The sequence below is a fragment of the Mixophyes fleayi genome, chromosome 2, assembly GCF_038048845.1.
Source record: "Mixophyes fleayi isolate aMixFle1 chromosome 2, aMixFle1.hap1, whole genome shotgun sequence".
Taxonomy (NCBI): domain Eukaryota; kingdom Metazoa; phylum Chordata; class Amphibia; order Anura; family Limnodynastidae; genus Mixophyes; species Mixophyes fleayi.
In genome coordinates this window covers 63,081,075-63,095,459 of record NC_134403.1, presented here as the reverse complement: position 1 = coordinate 63,095,459, position 14,385 = coordinate 63,081,075, and the positions used below count along the sequence as shown (strand labels likewise).

The 14,385-nt window shown below is 38.5% G+C and overlaps 1 long non-coding RNA gene across 2 annotated transcripts; it reads right to left on the bottom strand.

The window, feature by feature from the left end:
- Positions 1-3,693: 3,693 nt before the first annotated feature.
- Positions 3,694-11,762, bottom strand: LOC142140116 (uncharacterized). 2 transcript variants are annotated; one of them, XR_012688298.1, is made up of 3 exons: positions 11,655-11,762; positions 5,133-5,307; positions 3,694-4,248 (listed from the first exon to the last, which is right to left on the bottom strand). It is a non-coding gene; the product is annotated as an uncharacterized LOC142140116 (long non-coding RNA). The 2 variants fall into 2 exon arrangements; XR_012688299.1 differs by lacking the exon at positions 11,655-11,762 and adding an exon at positions 9,890-9,981.
- Between the last annotated feature and the right edge of the window lie 2,623 nt (positions 11,763-14,385).

Below are 14,385 nucleotides of genomic sequence, written 5' to 3'. Positions count from 1 at the left end.
ATTTCCCAATGCCCAGCTCACAACCTCTAAGAGGGAGAGACTTCAGGACAAGGCCATTTATTCCAAAGTCTTTTCCGTCTCTTTACCATTGTCTTTCCACACTTTTTAAGACCATCCTCTCATCTGGTGGTCTCATTTTCCACATCCTTTGTCTTTACAGATTTGTATCAACTGAGCCCAACTGACTGTAGAACAGTATTCTTTCAATCTAAACTGGTTTTTCCAGTATTAGCAAATGTCATGATCTTTTAACTCCGGCTCTGGAGCTTTTAGCTTCAGCTCTAGAGCCTGTTAATTCTGGCTCTGGAGCTTTTGTCTGAACTTTACTGTCCAGGGTCACAGTCAGCTAGATGTCATTCTCCATGGTTTACATGCAGAGTTACTCGCAGAGTTTCTACATCTCTCCTTTACGATCCTTTTCACCTTATCTCCATGGTGATAGTGAGGCAAACGTTAGCCTACATTATGCCACTCCAATGTCTTCTCTCATTTTGCAGATCCTCTTTTCATTACCCAACACAATTGCACCAGAGATCCATGTTAATATATCTCTGTAACTTTCTTCCTGATTTCTCCATCTGGTTATGAAGCCTCTTTGTTTTGTTCTGTTGAACAGACTTTGTCTAGTTCTTCTCTCTTTTCTGCTTTCCAATTAGCAGCTTCTTTCTTTATGGTTGTTGCAACCTGTATTTAACATCCATGACGAGAAGTAAAGAGGTTATCAACCTCGTTCATAGACGAATGAAACACTTTATTTTTTACTAAATTGCAAGCTTGGCCATTCTTCTTAAGCTGGGTACATGCTGCAGGGTTTTCAGCTAAATATTAAGCCAATCACATGATAAAAGACCGTTCAGGGCCAATATCGCATTAGTGTGAACGCTCCAACAATGAAGGATTATCGTTCCAAAGCACATTGTATCGTTTAAGTTGATTTTTAGACCGAACTAAAAATCTAGTTCAACAATGAAACAATGTCGTCCTGATTCTGCAGTGTGTTTGCACTCACTACCAGCAGCATCCATAGATCTCTATGGAGTGTACAGAGTCACAATCTTTTCAGCCGATGGTTATGACAGATGAAGAGTACAGATCTGAAGGTAAATCTTGCAAATCGTGTTTAGTGTGTGCACACCAATAGACATGCTAATCAGGATTTTTTATTTTTCAGTCGTTGGTAAAATCGATATCACATCAGGAGAAATGTTCTGTAGTCTGTACACCAGCCTTACTCTCCACCTTTTTCTCTATATCCCCATAAACACACCCTAGTACCCAGCGATATTGTCCTCCAGAGCTTTCTGGGCCTCCCACCTGGTTCATCTTAATATAGATTTCTTTGTCATTTCCTTTTGGAGACTCTCACTGGCTGACAACTCATCATCAAACTGATCTGCATATGCTGAAAGTTTTGGCAGACACACATTTTTCCTTGGCAGTTTCTTGAGAACAATGACTTCCCACTGTTAAGAGCCTTAATTTCCCACTCTCTTTCTTCCAGACACTCTTTTAAGGTCTGTTTTGCAATCTTGTTCATTTTTTCCTGTTGTCCACATGACTTTTTTAAGGAGAACAGGTAATTGAGTAACATTTCAATAGTTTGCTCCTGAATGTTTGCATTTCCATCATGCTGCTGCTTTAAGCCGCATATTTATTTTTCAAGCATACTTGAACAACATACTTTCATGCCGAACTCATTCATATGACCAGGGACGTAGGAACCAGGGGGGCAGCGGGGACAGTTTACTCCCATGATCTCCATTGGGTAAGCAAAGACTGTGCTTTGCCCCACCCCCCATGAAATTCTACACAAATGTAAATGGGGATAAAGCGATTATAGCTTCATTTGAACTCGCCAAATGTTGTCGATTCTGTTTACCAAAAATGAAGTTCTCTTCATGTTTGCTCCGGAAATGTGCCAAGTGCTGATGCTGTTGAAGAGACACTGGCCTGAATTATAGATTGTCTTAGTGTAACTACCAAATGTTCTTTAATTTAGACTGCCTTAGTATAGATTTAATGCAGATTGATTGATCTGTTTATTTAAAGAACTCTAAGTATTCTGTTCATAAACATTTACTAAGTAACCTGTACTGATGATGAACAACTATTCACTTTACTTTTACCCTGAATTTTGTGTGGTGCGTCCAGTAATAAGCATGAGATATAGCAATTTAAATTTATAGCACATACCACAACCAGTGTGGTAGTGACTATATATTTAAACATATTCCCAATCAAATGAGATTAGACTGTCAACGAAATCTGAATAAAAACTAGATTAATGACTATGAAAAATGACAATTTTAAGATGAACAATTTTTCTATCTTTCTAACAGCTATTGAACTAATTGGTAGTTAATATTAATAATAAAAAGTATTTAATAGTGTATAAATAACAAATGTTTATAGTAAAATAAACAATGAAATTGGGGTTAGCCAACCCCTGAAAGACTGACAAAAATTAACATAGGATTGGGAGTCTTTGTATATCTACAGTCATTGTTACAACTGTCGTAAAATGAGATACCAAAAGGTGAGAAAAAGGGGCTCCAAGTACTTGGTTTTTTGCCCTCCCCATGAAAATTTTAATTCCTTTGCCCCTGCATATGACCTGTTATATGACAAAACTGTTCCACAGACATATAGTCCAGTCTAGCCACAGACCAAACTTTTAATTTATTTATTTATACATTTATTTATTTATTTCTTCATTTATTTTATTTTTGTCCATTAAACATCTCTTTCTCTGAAACATTATCTTGCAATTCAGCATATTGATGATGATGATATTGTAAAGGGTCATATTCTATTATAGCACAGAAGTGCTCCATAAATGTTAAACCTCCCTGCACCATATTTGCTTGGTTTCCAGACCAGAGACTCTAGTCCTGGTTTACATCTCTCCACACTGAGAATTTGACCCACCTGTATTATACTTATTTTTATTGAATTGAATGCAATATGCACATTTCTGTGCAGAAAAAAAGAGAAAATATTTTTATTGCTAGTGTTTATAATATCTGCTTTGTTAGTGAAAGTTATTGTTAGAAGCAGCAGATTTAAGATTTGATTTGAAGATGGTTAGACTGAAGAGGATAACATTTCTATGATTTAACAATTTGTGCAAACAATATCTGTATTAGACAACTCAATCAAGTTAATTGCAGCTCAAGTTGCAGATAATTTGGAACAAGCTGTACAGAAGATTATTAAAGGTAGACATGTTACAGCCAAACACTAGGCTCAATATAGTTTTTGCCTTTAATACTGGTAATACCGGATTGCAGAGAACCAGAGGGAGAGGGCAGAGCATACTCCAGGGTAATGGCCACCATTGACTGAGTGCAGGTACCAGTCAGAGAAGGCGTTCGACCCTTCATCTGCTTCTGTTATTTACTAAATTATTATTTCAAAATATTGCTTTGAGAGACACTGAGTTTTTTGCTAAAGGCTAATCCTGAAACTGACATGACAGTCATTGGGATTGATATTTTAGAAATAATAGGTGTTACGGTGTATATTGTTGTTTGGTGTAACAAAAGCTCTTAGGTTTATTCCGTTATACTGGCACCAACGTGTGATACTAGTCTCAAGGGATGTCATACCATGGAACCAATTTCATCCATAAATAGGGAAAAAGTTCACAATGAACTGAAAAATTGTTTTCCAAATTTGTTAGTTCAGAGGAAAACTGATTGTGATAATTTTCCAAAAGCTGTAACTATTGATCGCTGTCAATTGATTAAAACAAGAACTCCCTGAAATGTCTGATAATTGATATCGCTACTAGTTACTACACTATGGGTTTGACACATTCCATGAAGATTCAAATAATGTTGTCTATTGAACAATTTTACAAGAAATACATCTCAGGCTATTCTTCATATGATCAACGACAGTATCAGCCTCCCGGTGTTCATCGTTTTCTAAAAGCTTATTTGAACAAGAATTTATCTGTCTTTCATCTAATCACTCGATTTCACTTCTTCAAGAGAATATGATCAACTGTCAGAGTGTATCTGCCTCTGAAACAATAAGTGTATGTCTCCAAAAAAGCATGCGATAGACCCTCACTGTTCGGCTGTACTTTTGTTTATTCTCCACTTTTCTATTATTTTTCATTGTATGATAATATTTTATTTATGATGACTAAGCAATATGCTAGGTTGCCAAATTGATTGGTATGTGTACATGTTCCTGTTCATACAGAGAGAGAGATCACTATGATAGTCATTCTATATGTTCCTGAAACAGATAAAGTAAAAGACAATATTAGTATTAAAATATTATGAAAAGAAAGGTGTTCAATCATTGTAATAATATTGAGGAACAATCCTACTCACATGTATTTGTTAACATCCAGTTTGTTTAGCAAGGAAAGAACTAATACATGCAGTCAGTTTGATATTCAAAGATTAATTGTCAATTCCTGAAATAGTTAAACAATTATTGTTACTTCTTTAGCTATGTTGTATTTGTGCTACTTTATTAAGATCCCAAGTTGTGAAATGCTCACTACTTTTATGTATGCAGAAGACATTACTACCTTATCTCAAGGTATGATTAGAAATTACAGGAAGGAGCAGTTAGGAAATTATGTCTTACTCTGGAGTTTACCTAGCCACGGAGGGGACATATGTGTTGTCTAATATATCTAATATTTTAAATAAAATAGTTTATGAATCTGCCACCTAGAAAAATAACAGAAGACATTAGCGCCATTAGTGCAGTAACAATACAAATAGAATGGCTTTATATTTCCTAGTAGCCTATAAAGAGGAAAGGTGTGTGCTAATAGCAGTGCTCCTCGACCTTTTCTCGCCCCACACCTAAGCCCTTCCCAGAATTCCGCTGCACACCAATGGCAAAATATACAGAAAATGCAGGAATTACAAATTTAATTGTTATTTTTTATGTGATAAATTTAACATTGCAGCTAATAACATTTCAGTACACTGTGCCCTTCATCACCACACTGTGTCCCCTTCATCATCACGCTGCGACCCATCATACTGTTTTTATCCCCTTTGTGTCTCCCCTTTTATGCTGCGCCCCTCTATGATGCTTTTTCTCCCCTTTGTGTCTCCCCTTTATTGCTTGCTGCGCCCATTTATGATGCTCCCCTTAACCTTTCTATTGCCTTCTTTCTTCTCTTCTGTCTTCTTTTCTTCAAGTTCTCTTCTTCTGTCTTCGGTCCTGGCTGGCTCCTCTCCGTACCCTCCTCACTGCTCCGTTTGCAATGACATTCATTGCAAATAGAGAAGGGAGGAAGATGCCAGCTGCCAGACCATCAGGTGTGCACTGCTAAATGACAAGATTATTGTACATCCATACCAAACAATACCTAAGATATAATATACATGTAATGTAGAACACAATACCATTCAGAAAGAGGTGAACAAATTAAGAGAAACAAATAATTGTGATTTAGGTTCCCTGTTGGGAATTATTTGTGCATGCAGGCAATATTTACAGCAGCTTGTGTTTTTACTATTTATTGAAGTGTTCATTTGGCTGGGCAACGGAATTTTAAGAGTGTAAAATAAGACTTCTAATTATGTTCTCAAAACATGAATGCTCACATAGGATTGAGAAACTTATTAAAAGGTTTGTGTTCATCATAATAATCGTGGTTTTACTTAAAACAGGAGGAACTGACAGATCATGATCAATAATTAATATAGTAGCATATTAAGAAATGTAATATGTATTAATTTTAATATCATGTGTACTTTCAGTCATAAATAAGCTTGAGCACACGTTTGACTAACTGGGCAAGAATTTCAGTGAATAGCTAATCATATTATTATTATTATTATTTTATTTTTCCTTATTATTCAGATAAAGGAAAAAGGGTAAGTGGGGTACATGATGGGCAGCATATTATTGTTGTGATATACAACTACAAAATGTACTTATAAGGTTTGTAGAAAAACACCCTATATATAATAGGAGTTGAAAGAGAAAAATATTTAAAATATCGCTGAGGTTATGTATATGCTGAAATTGCCCTTTTTGCTAAGAAGCTATGTGTCATATACATTGTTGTTAAGCCCTGAAGATGACTGAATAAGCACTCTGTGTAAGGCTAAATAACTGTACATAAATACAAGGAGTTGTTAGCTTTATATCAGAAAGAAGAAAATAACACACTAGATTTAGATTATACTCTAACCATGTGCTCAATGCCATATGCCTTGCTGTCATCAACTGTGTAATAATGGATGCCTTTGTGTTATCTAGGCGTTACATTGGAGGTGATTAATTAGGTCCAGGGTTACGACACCAAGACCCAAGTATCCCAGGTAAATTATCCCATTTTGTACGTGTATAATGTCAGAACAACAGAATCTATCAATTATGTATGGGGCAATGCAAACCCTACAGTAAAATATAAAGATGTTGAAATTCAAGGGGGAATACCATGCCCATATAAGAGCATTAGGGCACAGGCTGAATTCTTTTACATAGGGCACAAATCTCACAGGTGATGTCTAATATTCTTATATTATGTAGGGGATTGTTGCTCATAATGTATCAGTAGTTCTTTTTGACAAAGAAAATCATTTTGTATTTAATTTTAACATTTAAATATTCCTTTGGCAATTTATCTTGGTTTACTTAACTTGTAATTTGACTATTTTTTAGCTTTATTTTAAAAAAAAAGTGAAAGGAAAGCTCTCACACAGCTGTCTCTTGTCACAGGATCCTATGACAGACTGCTGTGAGGGGCAGGTACTGAGGTGTGGCTGGTATTGCCTATGTTGTGAGCAGTGTAATCTGTGGCTAAGGTAATTTATAAGGCGGAAGAAAGAAATGAAGCAGATAAGATGTAGGTATTGTTCAAACACAATGTTTGAGCAATTGTGAAGAATATTATCTTTGTCACTCTCTGGCAAGGATAAAAAATGTCCTAAAATAGCCACCTTAGTGAAAGATATTGTTATATCTGATGTTAAAGGATGTCAGACAGTGACAAAAATAAGGATATATTTCACAGCTGTTTATACATACAGCTCTCTTTTATTAAAAAAAAAATTGTTTTGCACAGATAGATTATTCACAAAAGACCTGCAGATATGAATTTACAATATTAATGTTCAACATATGTATATATTCTTGGAGTTTTCTGAAGTGCAGAGATAATAGTTACAGCCAATCAGAGAGTTGCTTAAGAGATGGAGTGGATTGCATACCGTTGGGAGTCCTTTGAAGCCGCTTGAGAAGACAACCAACTCAAAGGTTGGCCAGATAAGTGGGAGCAGATGTTGAAACTAACGGATGCCTTCCTTAGATGCCTAGGGCAGGCTAAAGCTCAAGGTGGTGGTCAATAGAAACACTGGTACGTTGAGAGACATTGCTATTGGCATGAGATGTCAATGAGCAGACGGAAAGTCACACTGCAGACTTTTCCGGCCAGTCCAAACTGTATTACCTCTGGCCATTTGCGTGTTTGGAGGATGAGGACTTGCCAAGTGAATACCAATCACCGGCTGCCCTGCATGTTACACTGGGTGAACCAGACATCAAACAGGTGGATGCCAGGAGGCACCGTCTGCACCAGCTTCATATCTCAACCCTGGAGGAAGTGATACCACCATTAGGAGTGGTTGATGCAAAAGAAAGAAGGTCTAAGGAGGGCATGCAATTTGTTCCGGGAGAGGAGTTGATGCCATCCCTGCCAACACAGCTACCTGTTCCAACCAAGTTGTTAGGATCTCCCTGACTGATCTACAGCTCCACAGCACTAACAAGATGGTGGAGTTCACAGAGGCCACAGCCAACCCCATTGTCTTCAAGATACCTGAGGGAGCTTCAAGCGAGGACAGATCAGCGCCAACAGACAACCTTGACCACCAACATTTGCAAGCCTTTGAACAGCTTTTAAGTTTATAAGGGGTGTGTTACGTCTCGTGGGAGAGTTCTATTAGTTAGTGTTGACACAGGCTTTCCCAGGGCGTGGAGTCTAACGAACCTCCCGGTCTTCACAAAGATCCGTCGCAAGGTGGGATGGGTTTTGCCGCCGAAGGACTGCAGGTCACGACCCCCAGGTTAGTCCCCTGACATAATAGATGAGAGACCAGTAAAAGGGAGATCCAGCGGACAGACTCTGTCGTGGTAAAGCTGGGCAGGATAATTAGCTGAGAGTAACAGCACAGAATGAGGAGTCCTGGCGCGTCTCAGTGAGTTTCCGGGTCGGATACCCTGAAGCTAATCACAGATAGGAAAGTCGCAGGGTTGGGTACCCAGGAGCACAGCCGGGTTAGATACATGGGAACACGGGTAGCTGAGAAGAGTATAGAAATAGCCGGGTCGGATACACAGTAATTCAGCCAGGTCGAATACACCAGGGAATGAGCAGCAGAATGGTCAAAATGGATAGCTGGGTTGGATACACAGTAATTCAGTCGGGTCGGATACACCAGGGAATGAGCAGCAGAATGGTCAAAATGGATAGCTGGGTTGGATACACAGTAATTCAGTCGGGTCGGATACACCAGGGAGCGGGCAGCAGAATGGTCAAAAGATAGCCGGGTCGGATACACAGTGGACACAGACAGCAGAATGGTCAAATAAGCAGAGGTCATACACAGGGAAATCAGTAACATCAAGTACACAGAGGGGAGCCAGACGCCAAGTAGTAACACGTTGCTCTGACACAGGAGATTTCAAATTCCCCGCCTTTCAAGTCACCTGACTGCAGCCGCACACTGCCTGGAAGCACTGGGCATCTGCTGTGATCGCGAGCAGGAACGAGGAGAGGTAAGTTCCTAACAAGGCGGAGGTGGAAGGTACAGACTATCCTGATGTACCAGAGGTAACAGAAGTGGGATATACAGAGGATGTGGGATACACATTACTATAGCTGAGCAGAATTTTGTTGGATGTTTGGGGAGGGGGGCGTTGAGTTTCAAGAAAAAGGAGCCAGACAAGGAGTCCCAGGTCTTGACTGGATTATCCATGTAAGGTCAGTCTGTGGATACAGTGGGTAATGGGACTTCAGCAGATCCGTAGCAATCCCCGGCTCCAAAAACTCCAAAAACATACTGCTAGGTTAATTGGTTGCTTTGAAAATTGACCCTAGTCTCGCTCTCTGTCTGTCTGTGTATGTGTATGTGTATGTTAGGGAATTTAGACTGTAAGCTCCAATGGGGCAGGGACTGATGTGAGTGAGTTCTCTATACAGCGCTGCGGAATCAGTGGCGCTATATAAATAAATGGTGATGATGATGATGATGATGATGATCCCCGAGAAATACAATTTTGCCTGCCTATAGTCCCTTCTCTGCAATGGCCAATGGAGCATGCAGATTGGTATCCCTGTTTCCCCATATAGATTTACTGTGGGTTGTTAGTTCCCTGGACTCAGACCAGTGGAGAAAGAAATGGGGCTATTATAGTTTGCCACTGTACTGCTCAGGGACTGCACTGGCTTGTGTAGTGTCATTGTGTAGTGTCATTGTGTAGTGCAATTGGACTTATTGACATATGCTGTTTCCCTTGCCACTTTTCCAATCAAGCAGCCCCTTCTACCATGGGATTTGTTTTTCCCAATTCCCTGGGACACTGGTGGGGAAGTCAGAAACTATAGACCCAGACCAAGGGGACATCCCAGCAGATCAATTCAGTGGCTTAGGCCAGAGACTTAGGTAGTTTACATGGGCAAGCCACAAATACCCAGGAACCAGGGCTAAAAAAGTGGGGGAGGAATGTGGTGGAACGAGGTACTAATATCACCTTATCCAGTATGCACCTTATTTCTCACAAAGTGTAGACTATAAAAACATACTTTTTCTAGCTCTTTGGTTCCCAATATTTGCAGATCATATTTAAACTTGTATATATTTTTAAGTTGTAATATCTCAGGCTTTTTGAAAGAACTCACCAGGACGTACGGTCCTCACAAGCAACTAATGAGAGATGAGAGAGCCCACACCTACTTACTACTCTTCTTACACACTTTACTAAACCTCACACCAGGCCCTATAAAACAAAAAAAATATAGGTTTATGGAGACGACAAGATCAATATTTTAAATGTAGCAGCTTACAGTCATGTAGAGATATATGTCAGGATGGTTGGTCTTCCTACCCCTAGTGTAATTAACCTTTGTGAAAACAAAAAGTTTCTTGCTAACTGGAAACTCAAGGAGAAACATCTGTAGCCCTAATCTGGAGACTATGCAAGGATTTCACATGGGCCCTAACAAGCGGTGGTAATATTTGAACATGAGGGAATAGATAATGGTGAAATATATTTCCATAGTGTTTTAATGGTAAAACTATAGACTATAGGAGATGTACACTGTTTAGTGGTAGTGTTGTAATGGTAAAGCTATAAACAATAGGAGCTGCAATAGGAAGATTTGAAATAGATGTCTTTACATTGTTTGTGATTATTGTTAAGTGATATTATTGGAAGTTAAGAGGTCATTGTGGGTGAGTGTTGTACCTACACATAGATTGGGAAATCTATGGGAAATCTCGGGAAAGTCTATGGTGATGTAACAAGCATATCCAGGAGCAGTATAAAAACGTTAGTGTGCACTATTAAGGCGTAAATACGAAATCTTTTACACTAAGTTTTTTCCTGAGCTTGAGCTTTTTCCCAGTCTTCTGGAACGGTTCTATAGATGATTTATTGTTGACACTTTAGCTAATAATTTGTTGTGCTATTTATCTTTCTTCCTCCGTCTTTCCTTCACCCTCCTTCCAAAATCTCCCACTGTACCCTACCCATTAGCTTTGGATCCAGATCCCAACTAATTCAATTGGTGGCTGGTTCTTGTTAGCCCCTAGCAAGCTCTTGCTCACTAGATATGTCTAGATTTGACTATACAGGGCCCTAAGATAAGATTGCTGAGGCCTCAAATCCAGAGTTTTCCCTACCAATACTCATTCCGTCCTGCCTGATTCCAAATGTTTTAGCCTCATTTTTTAATGCCCTTAATTTTCTATCACTCATGATATTTGGTGGATTCTTGCAGTAGATGTCTATGAGCCACTTCTATTCCCCAGAGTTCGCTGGTGATTGTTCTAACGGGTTCCTATGTACTGTTATAAAAGTTGAACTGATTATATTGAATATAAATCTAAAGTGTAATTCTCTACTACCTACTTTGTACATTGTACTTTTATAGTTGAATGTGATTTCTTCAATGATTATCCACTTAGTGTTATGATTTCACTTTGTATGTTACAAGAATGGCTTTCAATAAAAACTATATTTTACAAAAGAAAAATAAGTCAGTTGAAAAACCATTAAGCACAATCAGGGTGCTTATAAAAAAGCAAGAAAAGCATAGAACAAATGATAAATTCCCAGGAAGAGGGGTCATGAACATGTGCAGTAAGGAAGATGGTAAGAGAGACAAAGATGAACCCACAGATCACAGTTTAGTTGAATATTGGGGTTTTCAAATTTCAGAATCCACTGTCAGACACCACCTCCCTGACCAGATGCTTTTTGGAAGAGTTCCTCGAAAGAAGCCTTTCCTAACAGCAAGACACTAAATGGAGCACCTAAGCTTTCCAAAATGTCATTGGAATTAGTAATGGAATCATGTGATGTGGACAGAATAAAATGTAACTTTGGAGAAATTTTGAGGAAAAAAAAAAGTTTTGTATACAAACAAGGCACCTGATACTCACTGTTGAAATGTGGAGGTGGGTCATAGATGGTGTCAGGCGCTGTCCCTGCAGGTCTCCTCTCTGCTCGTGGACGGCCGCTTGTCTCTTCCGGCCAACTAGATGCAGCTTCCACCTTCAAAATAAACACAGAAATGGTTGCGGGAACACAGAATCAAAGTTTTGCAATGTCCCTCTCAGTCTCCAGATTTAAACCCAATTGAAAACCTGTGGTGTGTATTGCAGAGGGCAGTTCACAAGCAATGACTCAAAAATATCAAGGAACTGGAAATGTTCTGCATGGAGGAGTTGTCTAAGATGCCTCAACAAGTGTTCGCTACCCTTGTTATGCATTACAGCAAGGGACTCAGTGCTGTATTTTCATCCAATGTTTTTGTAACCTATGGGTTTTTTTTGTTTTGTTTTTAAATAGTGTTACTAAAGATTTTTTTTTCTTATTTAAATCACAATGGGGGAAAAAACTATAAAGCTTAGCACTTTCTTTATGCCCGAAATACCACTCAAGGAATCAAAACATGCTGTAATGAATTATACTCAATGACCCTTTTGTTCCTATTGTCTCTCATTAACCCTTCTACTAGATTGCAAGCTCTCAAGGGCAGGGTCCTCTACCATATATCTCTTGTCTGTCCACTCTTCGTCTTTTTCGTATTTATCGGTCATGTCCTATGCTGAATTTATTTCTGTATGCCGTGATAATTGTTCCGTTAATAGTATCCATGCATTTATTATTCTGCTTTTGTACTTATGTAACTTTGTTACTTTGTTGTGTATACTATCCCCCTTGTATGGCTCTACAGAACCCATGTGGCACCTTATAAATAGTGCATTGTTAAATAGAGTTCTATTATATCAATTGAATTCCCATAGCCCAGTGCTTTTGTTTAGTATTCTGCAGTGTGTGTATTTTATTCAGTAGTGATACATTGTTTTGTTGTTAGACCCTGAATAGGTGCTAAATATTTGGAGTAATAGTTTTATGTAATTTTAACAGTGTACAATGTGGGGTTAAATCTGTTTCATATTTTAATAATGTTATTTCTTTCAGTTGTGTTTGCAGCATAAACAGATTTTTTTAGATTAGAAGGTGGATTTGATATATTACTAACTAAATATTCTATATAACCAATTTGTGATTGATTCTAAGGGGGGTATTCAATTGTTCCTCCGGGCGCCGCCGGAACGAGCGCGTTAAAACTATTACCGTTTATACAGTAATATTGCGCATAATTACCGTTCATACGGTAATTTACTCGCTCAATTTCAGCTCGCTGCTCAGGGAGCTGCGAGCTGAAATTGAGCGAGTAATTACCGTATAAACGGTAATAGTTTTAACACGCTCGTTCCGGCGGCGCCCGGAGGAACAATTGAATACCCCCCTAAATGCTTTAGGATTGGTGTTGTTTTTTACCCTTTTTTTGTCTAGTTCTACTAGAGCTTAGCAAACTATTTGTTCCAGCTGCCGCTTTGCATTTAATACTTTGAGCGCCCAAACTTTTCTCTTTCTTTGTTTTAGTGTTGAATAGAAGCACAAGGTAGAAATAATTAGCAAACTGACGACTGGTCAGCAAATCTCTAATGGTGTAAAATATTCTGCAGAGTTTTGAGAACAAGGACTGACAGTGATGCTCTGCAGGGAAACTAATAAAGTGGCACTGTAAATCTCTCTATCGTGTAATGGATTAAATCACTATTACAGTGCCTGTCCATCAGACCATAGCCAAGCTCAGACTATGTGCGAGAGTCTCTCTGCTAAGGTGTAAGATGAATGTTGTGTACAAAGTACTTGTGACGACACTGCATAAATCCCTCTTCAATGGAAATACTGGTCAGAATAGTAGATGAGAATAAATGGTATATAAGAACACATGTATAAAAAGTGCACGCTTTTCTATGATAATAAATGAATAATGCTGCTGAGCAGTGCTTCCCTAGGAGTATACTGCTATGCATTTTTTTATATAGGCAGCCTACCTATGACAGTATGAATGACAGAAGGGATACTATGCAGGTGTTTCTATGAGAGTATCAATGATAGAAGTGATACTGTGCAGGTGTTTCTATGACATAAGTGATACTCTGCAGATCTTTCTATCGGGGTATGAATAAAATAAACTAAGTATTTCTATGGAAGCATGATAAAACACCTGGATAAATGACAGATAACAAGATTATTTAAAGCAATGTGAAGCTCAAGAGTTAATTAATAGTAAATAACATCCCTGTATGGTCAGGATCATGTTTTAAAATACAGGATTGCCCTGGATGCCTATAATTATGGCTAGCATGGCTGCAAGCGAAGAACTCAGTGACTTTTAAAGAGAGGTGATTTTTGGTGAATTTGCAGAAGTATCATTGACTAAAAGTACCTTAGGATGAAGGGGTACAATTGTGCAATGCTTCTTTGTAAGCCAGGTCTGACACAGAAAAACTGCCAGGTGCATTCAAGTAAATGGCTCTCTTCCACTTGTAACAATAGTAAAAATTACATATAATAAAGATTCACATTTAGGGCCTGAGTCATTAAGGAAAGCAAAGCAAAACAGAAAGGAGTAAATTTGCTCCTGGGTAAACCATGTTACAATACAAGGGGTGCTAATTAGTTTATTATTTTATACATAAGTTAAATGTCACGGCTCAGGGTATTTTATGGATCCCTTTTGCCACTACTAGATGTTATAGCAGTGGATGGTGGAGGTTGAACAAAACACAGAAGATGTTAGTAGCGTTGCAA